At 46.3% G+C, this 12,212-nt stretch overlaps 1 protein-coding gene across 1 annotated transcript in view; it reads right to left on the bottom strand.

Moving 5' to 3' along the window:
- The window catches only part of PAQR8 (progestin and adipoQ receptor family member 8), a 41,710-nt gene extending 30,480 nt beyond the window's left edge, over positions 1-11,230 (bottom strand). The window contains exon 1 of the mRNA XM_036870413.1: positions 11,055-11,230. The gene's annotated coding sequence lies outside the window, so the exon portion shown is untranslated. The remainder of the gene's footprint in view (positions 1-11,054) is intronic.
- Positions 11,231-12,212: the final 982 nt, after the last annotated feature.

Below are 12,212 nucleotides of genomic sequence, written 5' to 3' on the forward strand. Positions count from 1 at the left end.
TTTGATGAATCAGTTTCTACCTGCCTGAAATGCTGCCCAGTTTCAATGAAATTCTTGGTGCTTTACCTGAACCTGTCTGTTTGGGTGACATTCTACCACTGCAGCCAATTCCAACCCCAGCATTAGCCCATGCATGAAACTGACTAATGCTACTTTATGAAGTGCTCAGGGTTCCTGGTAACTCAAGAGAACAATATTGATGCCCCTATCTTGCTTAAGTGCAGGAATAGAAAAGCTAAGATGAGACTCCTGGAATGACTTCTTTGGACGGAGTGAAATACACCAGGGAGAATATAAATTTTCTAATTCAAGAGCCACTACACTCATCATTGATTTTACATCCTCCTCCTTTTTCTTCCATATTTTATACAACCAATTTGAGTCTAAAAGGAAAATGAGAAGATAGTTTTCACCAACAAAGTTTCATTTCTCACAAAAGAACGATCTACAGGCAATATTCAGCAGAGTATGTGTATTTTCATTCCGTCTTCAAGTGGTTTGGGTAAGGGTAGCCCTTCTCCAGTTTCTAGACTGTAGACTTATCTTGAACCTCGGGAAATTCTCTCAGACTCCAAAAAGCAGGTGCAAGAATAGGGCAAATACATAGTTTCAAGCTACTGGTGAAAAGCAACAAATTATCTATTCCTTAAGAATTGAGGTTTTTTTTTTTTCTTCTTTGCTTTTCTTTTTAAAAAAAAAAAATTATTTATTTATTTATTTATGGCTGTGTTGGGTCTTCGTTTCTGTGCGAGGGCTTTCTCTAGTTGCAGCAAGCGGGGGCCACTCTTCATCGCGGTGCGCGGGCCTCTCACTGTCGCGGCCTCTCTTGTTGCGGAGCACAGGCTCCAGAAGCGCAGGCTCAGCAGTTGTGGCTCACGGGCCTAGTCGCTCCGCGGCATGTGGGATCTTCCCACACCAGGGCTCGAACCCGTGTCCCCTGCATTGGCAGGCAGATTCTCAACCACTGCGCCACCAGGGAAGCCCTTCTTTGCTTTTCTTAATCTTGGACTACATCACCCTAATAGATAAATGTCACTGCCCTTAATGCTAGTGTCTCAAGACCAACAAAAACCTCTTAAATCAATAACCCTAGCTCTGATCTCCTTTAGGTTCTTACAGCCCCTGGAACCAGCTCAGCCTGGAAAGAGGGGAGAGCTCGGTTCTTCTCTGGGTGTGTTCGTCTCGAAATCTTGAAGTCTCCAATTACCTCTTTCATAGACTAATATTTATTATAATTATTATTAATTCACTCATTCAACAAGCCCTGCTCTGCTATAGTATGGAGTCTTCGTCACATAAGAGAACAGGGTCAGTTTATTAGCGATCTAGATGGCTTGGAGCTTGTACCCTTCCAGACACGCTGAGGACGAAAGACTTCCCTAAGCCCCAGGCTTAACTCAACCTGAGCGTCCAACCCAGGTGACTTCCAGCAGAGGGCGGTTCCCCACCTTTGGGGAAGTGGGGTTCTGAATGTCATGTGGGATAACATGAGGTCTTTTTTTTCTTCTTTAATTAATTATTTTTTAAACATCTTTATTGGAGTATAATTGCTTTACAATGGTGTGTTAGTTTCTGCTTTATAACAAAGTGAATCAGCTATACATATACATATATCCCCATAACATGAGGTCTTATTCTTCCACTCTAAGCTCCTGAGTACAGCCAACCAGCACCTTCTACTTACACATGGCCTGAGCTTCGCTTCAGCTCTGTGCACAGGTATGAGAAAGCCTTGAGGAATCCTTTCCCCACCTACCTCTGAAGCAAAACATCCTCCCTACAACTCAACTCCAAACTGTCACCTCTGTAGGGGCGGGGACTGCATTTGGGTTCAACGTTCCATCTTTACCCCGTGTTCAGCATAGACCCTGGCCCTGGTAAGCCCTTAATACTGAGGAATGAATGAACAAACAAACGAATGAACAAGATATCCTTTGCTTCTCAGACCACTTCCCAGAAGTCCATCAAATCCCACTCCACAGGGTTACTGTTCAGGTTCCTTCTCAGCCAGGACTACCCAGGCCACACATAAGGTTGGCGCTCCTAACCCCCAGGCTGCTCAAGGGTCAACTGTACATTTCCTGACATCAGTAGATGTTCAGTCAATAGTTATTATTTTGATGTATTATTTGAAGTTGCATCAAGTTCATGCTCCATCTACATCAGAAGAGACAGAAAGGTGTGGTGGATGGAGCCCTGTAGCAGTAATCGGAAGCTACTCAGCCTGGGTTTGAGTCCCTGTTTTTGCCCTTTTCTCATTGTGACTTTGACAAATTTCTTACCATCTCCAGCCCCAAGTTTCCCTCACGTGTAAAAAAAAAAATCAATATGATATCTGCCTTCCATGCCTCACAGGGTGGTTGCAAAAGTTGTATTTGACAAGGTATATAAAAGCACTTTGGAAACTGTCCAGCAGGACTTCCCTGAAGGCACAGTGTTTGAGAATCCACTTGCCAATGCAGCGGTCACGGGTTAGAGCCCTGGTCTGGGAAGATCCCACATGCCGCGGAGCAACTAAGCCCGTGTGCCACAACTACTGAGCCTGCGCTCTAAAGCCTGCAAGCCACAACTACTGAGCCCACGTGCCACAACTACTGAGGCCCACACGCCTAGAGCTGGTGCTCCAAAACAAGAGAAGCCACGGCAATGAGAAGCTCGCACACTGCGATGAAGAGTAGCCCCGCGCTCGCCGCAACTAGAGAAAGCCTGCATGCAGCAACGAAGACCCAGCGCAGTCATAAATAAATAAATAAATAAATAAAATAAAAACAAAAAAAAACCTGTCCAGCAGATGCATGCACAGAAATATTGAAAGAGGTAAATTTGTCAATATTAATTAAATACCTCTAAGGCTCTAAAGCAAAGTTTTCCAAACTTTTTTGACTGCAACCCATTAGAAGGGACATATTTTACATCACAAGCAAGTATACATTCATCACTAAAACAAAAGCTTAACAAAACAATACTTATGTTACTCTCACATTTTTAATTCGGTTCTCTTCTTTATATTTTTCTTTTTTTTCTTTCTTTTTATCCTTAAATGCAGGTCATTAATTTCACAAGGCATGGTCCTGACTCTCAACTCTCACTGGGTATCAGAATCATCTAAGGAGCATCTTAAAACATCTGATGCCCAGGCCCTGCCCACTGAGATTTCGAATCAACCGTCTGGGGTGGGGCCCAGGCATCTGCATTCTTAGAAAGCCCCAGGTGATTCTATTGTACAGCCAGGACTGAGAACCACAGAACTGATGGTTTCTAGCTCACAGCTGAAAAACCACTGCATTATTTACATGTTGGTCTGCTAAACACTTTGGAATGTCATCCCACCCTCACCCTGCTGAGACTCCCCTGGTTACTCTGAATGGACCACCCACTCCTCTGGCTCAGAGTGCAACAGAAAAACACAGCAAAGCAGTAAAGTCAAAGCGGAGCCTGGGCTTTATGGGCGGCCTCCTTTCTCCTCCCAGATGGCTGGGGAGCCCCATGCAAAGCAAAAACTGCAGCAGATTCGGAGTATTTCGTTAAAACTGAAGGGACCCCTCCAAAAACTTTTTGCTTGAGTAGGAGGGGCTAAGGAAAAGTAAAGAGAAACTGCCAGACACACCTGGCCTGCTCACACAGCAGAGGAAGCTCTGACCATACAGACACAGGGTCGAGTCGAGTAGAGAGCCTAGAAGACAAGCTGGGGGGGTGTGGGTAGGGCTTCCCCACCTGACCTTCTCCTCCTTCCAAGTGTGGCTTGGAGGAAACCGAAAGCTGCTCCAGCCCCAGCTCATCTTTGCCCTCCACGAGAAAGGCCTGGCCGTTGCCCTGCTCACCTGGTTGGAGTCATCTGCACCCCACTGCCAGCAGAACCAGGGCAGAACCTAGGCCAGAATGCAGAAGGAACCGCAGACACCAGGGGCCCTACTCTTGGACACGTGAATGGAATCAAGAAACCTGACTCGGGGTTTCCCTGGGGGCGCAGGGGTTAAGAAGCCTCCTGCCAATGCAGGGGACACGGGTTCGATCCCTGGTCCGGGAAGATCCCACATGCCGCGGAGCAACTAAGCCCGTGTGCCACAACTACTGAGCCTGCGCTCTAGAGCCCGCGAGCCACAACTACTGAGCCCACGTGCCGCAACTACTGAAGCCCGCGCAACTAGAGCCCGTGCTCCGCAACAAGAGAAGCCACTGCAATGAGAAGCCGGCGCACCGCAACGAAGAGCAGCCCCCGCTAGCTGCAACTAGAGAAAGCCCGTGCGCAGCAACAAAGACCCAACACAGCCAAAACTGAATAAATAAATTTATTAAAAAAGAAAAATGAAACCTGACTGGGTTCTGTACACAATGGGTTCAAAAGCCAAAGCTGTCTATTTAAAGCATAGTCCCTGGATTTACCAACCAGACATAATACTAAGAGTTACCATTTACAGGGCACCTCTGTGAGCTAAGTACTTTATTTACACTATCTCATCTAATTCCACAATAGCACTTCAGACTTGCATTTTATAGACACTCAGGTTAAGGAACTCACCCAGGGTTGTTCCAGGATGCTAACAGGTTGGTCCCCACTCCAGGTCCCTTGCTATAGTCCAGGGTCTCTCAGCGCTACTGACATTTGGGGCTGGAAAATTCTTTGTTGTAAGGGGATGTCCTGTGCGTTATACTTTACCTAGCAGAATCTACCCATTAGATGCCAGTAACATCTCTCCTCTTCCCAGCTGTGAAAATCAAAAACATCTCCAGACATTGCCAAATGTCCTGGTGGGTTGGGGGGCGGGGGGATGCAAAAACACAGCCCCTACTCCTTATTAAGAACCACTGCTCTAGTCTAAACCACGCTGCTGTATTGTTTTCTGGGTGTAAACCACCATTCAGAAGAGAGATAGAGCAAGGGCCAAACACCGCTATGTAGGTGATAATCAGAACACTCCGGGAAAGTATGGAACAACAATAATAGCCCCCTATCCTATGGTTATACAGTGATCCCTCAGTATCTGTGGGGGATTGGTTCCAGGACCCTCCTCAGATACCAAAATCTGTGGAGGCTCAAGTCCATTATATACAATGGCATAGTATTTGCATGTAACCTACCCACATTCTCCCATACACTTTAAAACATCTCTAGATTACTTATAACACCTAATACAATGAAAAGGTTATGAAAATAATTGTAAATACAATGTAGATGCTATGTAAAGTAAATGCTATGTAAGTAGTTGCCTGTGCATGGCAAATTCAAGTTTTGTTTTTTGGAATTTTCTGGAATTTTTTTCCTAAATATTTTCTGATGTTTATTTCAATTCACAGTTTAAGGCAAGACAAATTTTACACATGAAATTTTTCTCTGCACCTTTGGCCTCCTCCCTCCCCTTTACCATTCATTGTGAATCTGCTTATGCATTAACCAGACTCCCAGTGGCAGAAACACCTGTTCAAAACATAAAGATCAATGTTCTTCTGACTGCCACATAACTCCTTAGAAGATAACATATCCTTTGTCAGTCCTTAAGGGTCATAATAACACACCCTCACCTTATACCTGCAGACATCGTGGTGAGTTTTATGTACAATACCAATATATCATTTCCCTTAAAGATAGCGATTAATGCAGAACAGACTGATGAGAGATACTGGGCCACACCTAATGAAAGCTCTTCACTTAAATACTTGCTTATGACCTTATTAATGCTACTAGCTATATTACTTGTATTCTGCCTATTGTACAGGATTATTGTTTCTTGCATGACCAAATGTGTGACTGAGCTTCCAATAAAATTAATGATGATTAGTCGACTTGAAACAACTGATCAAAGATATAGGTCTACAAAATCAATTATTATAATAGTGTAACTCTAGATGTGGGAAGAAGCAACAAGAGGGAACCATTTCCTGGACCATAACGGAATATAAGACAGGTGATCCAGAGGCTTTTGGCTACTGTTAACGGGGCCTAGTCCAGTAATAGCACATTGAGTGGCTTATCAACCAAATCCTCGCCTGACCTGGGAATGAGCATTCCTAGGGCCGTGGGACAAAATGGTCATGAAATGCCTCCCAAACCTTGACTGAAATTAAGACTAAAAGGGAAGGGATTGTAAGACGAAGAATGTTGCCCACCATCCATTTCTACAAGGAACAAGTCATTGGCCACTGCAGTCGCTGACCTATGTAGTACCCCCTGAGAGGGATTCAGGGCAAAGATCAGGATGAGGCATTTTGTGCTGCAGGAAAACTAACAGAACTGGCCCTCAGGTAGTTAGATATCTTCAGGAGAAAATTTTATGAATCCAGTTTTTTGCATCTTCCCATACTTACAGGAGCACTAAAACCATTAACTAAGGTACCTGTTCCTCGCAAATAGCAGTCACCTCTACCAAGATGTGTGCTTGACTGCACGTACTCCCTTCTCCAAAATCACATCTATACTGGCCTCCCCCTTTACCTCTTCAGAACAGCCCTCAGAGCTCTCTGAGACACTGTCTCCTGGGTCATAATCCTCAGGTTGGCTCAAATAAAATTTTCCATTTCTTTCTCGGATTGACTATGGATTAATTTTTTTTAACATCTTTATTGGAGTATAATTGCTTTACAATGGTATGTTAGTTTCTGCTTTATAACAAAGTGAATCAGCTTACATATACATATATCCCCGACTATGGATTAATTTTTTGTTGACATTTCCATCCACAGTTGGTTGAATCTGAGGATGCAGAGCAGCACCCCCCCCATCCAGCCCCCACAGGGAAGGCAGACTGTGTATCACTTTACAATTCACTAAATACTTTTAGAGCCCTTATCTCCTTTTATGGCATCTGAGTGCACACCAGGATCTAATCCACGTCAAAAAATATGAACACTATCGAGAGATCTATATATTTAACCTTCTCCAAGAAACTGAGGGAAATGAACATGCAGTGAAATCCATATTAATCCTTAGCCCTATAAGCCATTAGGTGAAAAAAAACTCTTGCCAATGCAATTGTCCTAAGAGAGGCACATTATGTGAACTTCCTGGAGGAAGAAATCTGTCTTATACCTCTGTCTCCTGAACAAACATCGCTGAAACAACAGAGAACTCTCACTAAATGTCGAACATTTCATGAACCTCTATTCATAGTAACCCCGAACCATTGATTAAAAATTAAGATAAAATTATTGTATGCAAATATTTTTAATAAAATTCATTCATTCATAAATCTGCAAAAAATTAAAGTCAATATTTATGGAAGAGCTGAGAACATAGTGCCAGGTTCTTCCTCCCTATCATTTAAAAAAAAGCAAAACAAAACTCCAGTTTAACTGAAACAAACGTTCCCCAGAATCATCCCTTTCAATATATGCCAAGAAAACTATAGCTATGTCGTTAGAATAATATTTTATTGGATCAAGGGAAAAAATTATAGGAGAAGCTTTTAAACAATTTTCCTTCAGCTTTTTTTTTTTTTTTTTTTTTTTAAGGGAACGCTATTTATTTATTTTATTTTATTTTTGGCTGTGTTGGGTCTTTGCTTCTGTGCGAGGGCCTCCTCTAGCTGCGGCGAGCAGGGGCCACTCTTCATCGCGGTGCGCGGGCCTCTCACTATCGCGGCCTCTCCCGTTGCGGAGCACAGGCTCCAGACGCGCAGGCTCAGCAGTTGTGGCTCACGGGCCTAGTTGCTCCGCGGCATGTGGGATCTTCCTGGACCAGGGCTCGAACCCGTGTTCCCTGCATTGGCAGGCAGATTCTCAACCACTGCGCCACCAGGGAAGCCCTTCCTTCAGCTTTTGACCAAACTCTTATACCTAACACACAATCCAAACAGGACTGTTCGTTTTTTTAAAATATCAGAATTCAAAATAAAGTAGCTAGCTCTGGTTGCAGTTAAGGTGACTCTTTAAAAACTCCTGAGAGGCCAGGAGAGTAAAAACCAGGTGTTCTCATTGACATGTTCATTTGCAAAGCCCAGCCAAAGGGAATGTCATTACTTGGAAATGATAAATTTCTACATGGCTTAAAAGGAATTTTAATACAAAACTATCCATAAGCACTATTAATAACAAGCAAGACTTTATGGAGCACTGATTATGTATGGGACACTGACCTCAGGGTTCTATATGCATAATCTTATTTCATCTTCATCACAGGCCCATGAGGTACCTACTCATTATATCTTCATTTTAGGGTAGAAAAACAGAGGCCAAAAGAGATGAATAACTTGTCCAAGATCACAGCTAAATCAAGATTCAAGCCATGGCTATATGAAGCTTTGGATTAACAACCTGAAAAAAACTTGGGAATTTATGGAACCAATGGCAGAAAAGGGATATGTTAATTTTTCACGCTGTGTGTGCTATGGAATCCCAAAACTGAAATGGCTTTTCAGAAATCATTCTCTTCCCCTTGATTCTATATAGATTCTTTCACATAAAAACTCAAGTACCAGGCATTAATGACCCATGAGGTAAGTGACTTTCTGACTACATTGTTTTCTGAAAAAACAAGTCTTTTGTTCATCTTGCTTTAATGCAAAGGGATGGAAACTGCCTGGTAAAGAATACATGGAAGGGGAAAAAAAAAAGGCTTATTTTCTCCAGCCCAGTAAGCCATAAGGTACAGCAAGGTACTATAGGGCCAGTTTTTTACACACATACCAGAGAACAAACATCCAAATGAAGGTTGCATTTCAAAGCAACTACTTTACAGTCCTAAACACATACATATACTCTTTACTGGATGACCCCTGTAGACCTGCTAGTCCTTCAAGAAGACTTTCATTACCTTAATGGACATACTTCCTATTACAACCTCGATTCTCCACCACAGCTGGCTCCACACAGTGTTTGGCTGTTTCCCAGCTTCAGAAGGTTTGCCATCACAGAGGCAATTCAGTCAACGTGTTGCCAGCTCTGAAGGCAACTCCAAAGCAGGAGCTCCAAAATTATTCTCAGCAATGACAGCATCACTAGAATTAGTACACAGCTGGCCAAGCCAAGGCTTCTGAAGGGGGGAAACATGCATTTATTTGAATGTATAAATACTGGCGTATTTATCCTAACATCTGGATAAAGAATTGGAAGAATCAGCTAGCTCTACGTCCAAGTGGATAAATATGCTAACGCAATAATAATAATGCAGATTTTGGTTCAAGGTTCTGACCACCCCCTGGTGAAAAAAAAAGAAAAGCTTGTCCTGAAATGATACCTGTGAAATGAATAGATCACTCTTCCATTAACTTGCATAATTACTGAAGAGCTTTCCTTTTCATGAAGGGGAAAAAAAAAAAGGCCCAACATATGCTAGTTGCCAAAAATCTTTGGTCCTCCCAGGAAGCTCAAATCTCAGTGTGCATCAGAAGATGGACCTATAACTACAGCAGAAAAGAAAGGGAGTGGGAGGCATCTCTCACCCACTGCCCCTTAAAGCCCAGGAACCTTCTAAGGGAGAAATCCACTTAACAGGATTCCCAGGGCCCTGGGTCTTCCAGAATTAGCTGTTATATCAAATAATTAAACTAATTACAACACATAATTAACCATACAGGATATGTTAATATAAGATGTCAATATTATTTAACTAATTAAAGGGAGCCAGGCACCCAAGACAAACAACAGAAAAAAACAAACCAGACAGGGTACGAGTCGTTTGTTTATCTTCAGAAAGACTCTAGAATGCCCATCCACTGAGGTCCTAAGCCGCCTAGTGCCCTGCCGGGTGACCTGTTCAAGGGTGCAGCAGCTCAGGAGTGGGTATAGGCTGTGCACATCCTAAGAGGGCAGTCAAGGGCAGTCCACCTTCCATGCAGGTAACTCCTATTAACTCCAGTAAAGGGAGCCCTCGCCAAAAGAAACAATCCAAAACTGCACAACACTCCTCGAGTTTACTCGGCTGTGGAATGCAATGCATTTGCGGGCGGTTCGGGTGTGTATGTGTGCATGACAGCGCCTTCCTGATTATCCTCCAGTTTTTACTCAGAAACAGCCTCTCAGAAGTACAGGAGAGGGGGCAGCAAGTAGCACGTGTGCATCTAAAAATTACACACACACACGTAGAGCTTACCTGTACATTTGAAAACTCACTCCAGAACTATTCTTTTAAGCCCATACTCTTCTCATCGGATCCCTGGGCAAAATAACTTCTAACCCAGCTCAGAAATACGAGATGCAACCAAAAGCCTGTCCGGCCCGCGGGTCTCCCTTTTGTGAGTCTGTGCCTGAGGGCCCACAGATGCACAGGGCGCTGCGGTGCCCGCGTGGGGTCAGCGAGGTTCGCCCCTCCCTGGTCCCCCCGCCCAAGGTCCCAACAATCCCCGAGCTCGCTTGGTGCGGGGTCCCAACCTGCCCCCGTCTGGGGTGGCCCGTCTTGCTCTCTCGAGTGGGTGCCCTCTCGAGATTGCCATGACCCCATTCCACCGAGGAGGTTGCGTCCCCTAGGCCGAGATGTTCCCTGAGTCCCTGACGCACCCCTCAGCCCGCCACCTTGGACCCCCGCCGCGGCGTTCCGGCCCTCCAACCCCCTATCCTCCAGAACAGAACCCCAGGCTCCCCGCACGACTCCGCTTCCCGCGCCCGCCCTCTCGGAGAAGCCCCCTCCATCTTTCCCCAGAGAAGCCACTCGCTTCGCCCCACCCTACGCTTTCCGGGGCTCCCCTCACTCGGGCTCCCCTCCCGCCCCGCCCGCCTCGGGCTTCCTCTCTCCGCACTCCCTTCCCGGGTTCTGCTCCCCTCCGCCCGGAGGAGGGCGCCCCAAGAATGCCGACAGGGCACCCCTCATTCCGCACTCCTCCGGACCTCTCCAACGTCAGGATCCTGACCGCTCAGTCCTCCAGGCTCGGGCTTCGGGACACCCTAACTTCGCCTTCCTGACCCGCCGCCTCGCCCTCAGGGCTCCCGGACTCCCCAACCCCGGGGCACTGACTCCCCGCCCCCGGGCTCGGGTTTCTCCACATCGCGACGCTCCTCCGGGCTGGGGTCTGGGGCTCCCCAACGTCTCGAGCCTGACATCCCCGAGCTTGAACCCGGGGTCTCCCCAACAGCCCGGTCCTGACGCGCCTCCCGCCCCGCTCCGCGCCGCCGGCCCCGGGACTCACCGGCAGCGGCGGCCGAGCCCGTGCACGCAGCCCAGCCCGCACTCCCGGCCCGGGGTCCCGGCTCCCAGCTTCCTGCAGGCGGCAGAGACTGAGGCCGGCGCTTCTCAGTGGAGCAGCAGGGAAGAGGGGACCGCGGGGGGCGGGCTCCGCCCGGCTCCGCCCCTTCCCGACCCGGGGGCGGGATGCGCACACCCGCGCGGCCACAGCCGCCGCGGTTGCCGCCGGCGAGGAAGTTGACTTACGCCTCTTCCTTCCAGCCCGGTGTTAGGTCCGCACAGCCCCCTTTCGGCGGCTAAAAGCCCAAGGGGACGGGAGAAACAGAGACGAGTCTACCGCTGCCCTGTTCTTTCCAAGACCCACCCCAGGGGGGCACTGCCGAAGTCTTTCGGGCTGGGGAACAAACAACAAACTTCATCTTTTATCCTAAGACTGAATTCAATCTACTCTCACCACCCGAATTTGCACATTAAGGGTCATTCTGCCTGTGAAATCATGTTTTGACACACCCAGGAGGGCTATTGCAGACACACTTTCACACCCCTGAGATACACCCTCGAAGGACTTATGCACCACAGGAACACACCTCTTATACTGACATGCTAGCACCCACTTCTATACTCCTGTCTCTTCTAGCGGGTACCGATAACCGTGACCTACTTACACAAGGGGGGCGGGGTGGTCAGGAGAGGAAATTCCACATTTGGTCCCAGATTTGTCCTCCCCACCCACAGTGCTGTCCATATTTTACCATAAGAAAAATACACTTAAGATATAGGAGCATCAGTACTTCCCTGGCGGTCCAGGAGTTAAGACTCCGCACTTCCACTGCAGGGCGCTCGGGTTTGATCCCAGGTAGGGGAATTAAGATCTCGCCTGCTGCGCCACGTCAATTAACAAATCAAATTGGCTTTGCTGTTAAAAAAGCAGTCTTCATTATCTGGAAAAAAAGAGAAACCCATCAGATCCTGGGAGGATGGTCCACACCAGCGCTATTCTAAGAGATTCATTTAATTCATTTCATGACTCTGCTGAGACAGGCAGGTCCAACTCTTGTCTGTTGAAACCTGGCACTTTTCCATTATATACTGTATGAAATCACTTATATGTGGAAACTAAAAAATAATACAAACAAATGTATATGCAAAACAGAAACAGACT

This window comes from Balaenoptera musculus, chromosome 11 (assembly GCF_009873245.2).
Source record: "Balaenoptera musculus isolate JJ_BM4_2016_0621 chromosome 11, mBalMus1.pri.v3, whole genome shotgun sequence".
NCBI lineage: Eukaryota > Metazoa > Chordata > Mammalia > Artiodactyla > Balaenopteridae > Balaenoptera > Balaenoptera musculus.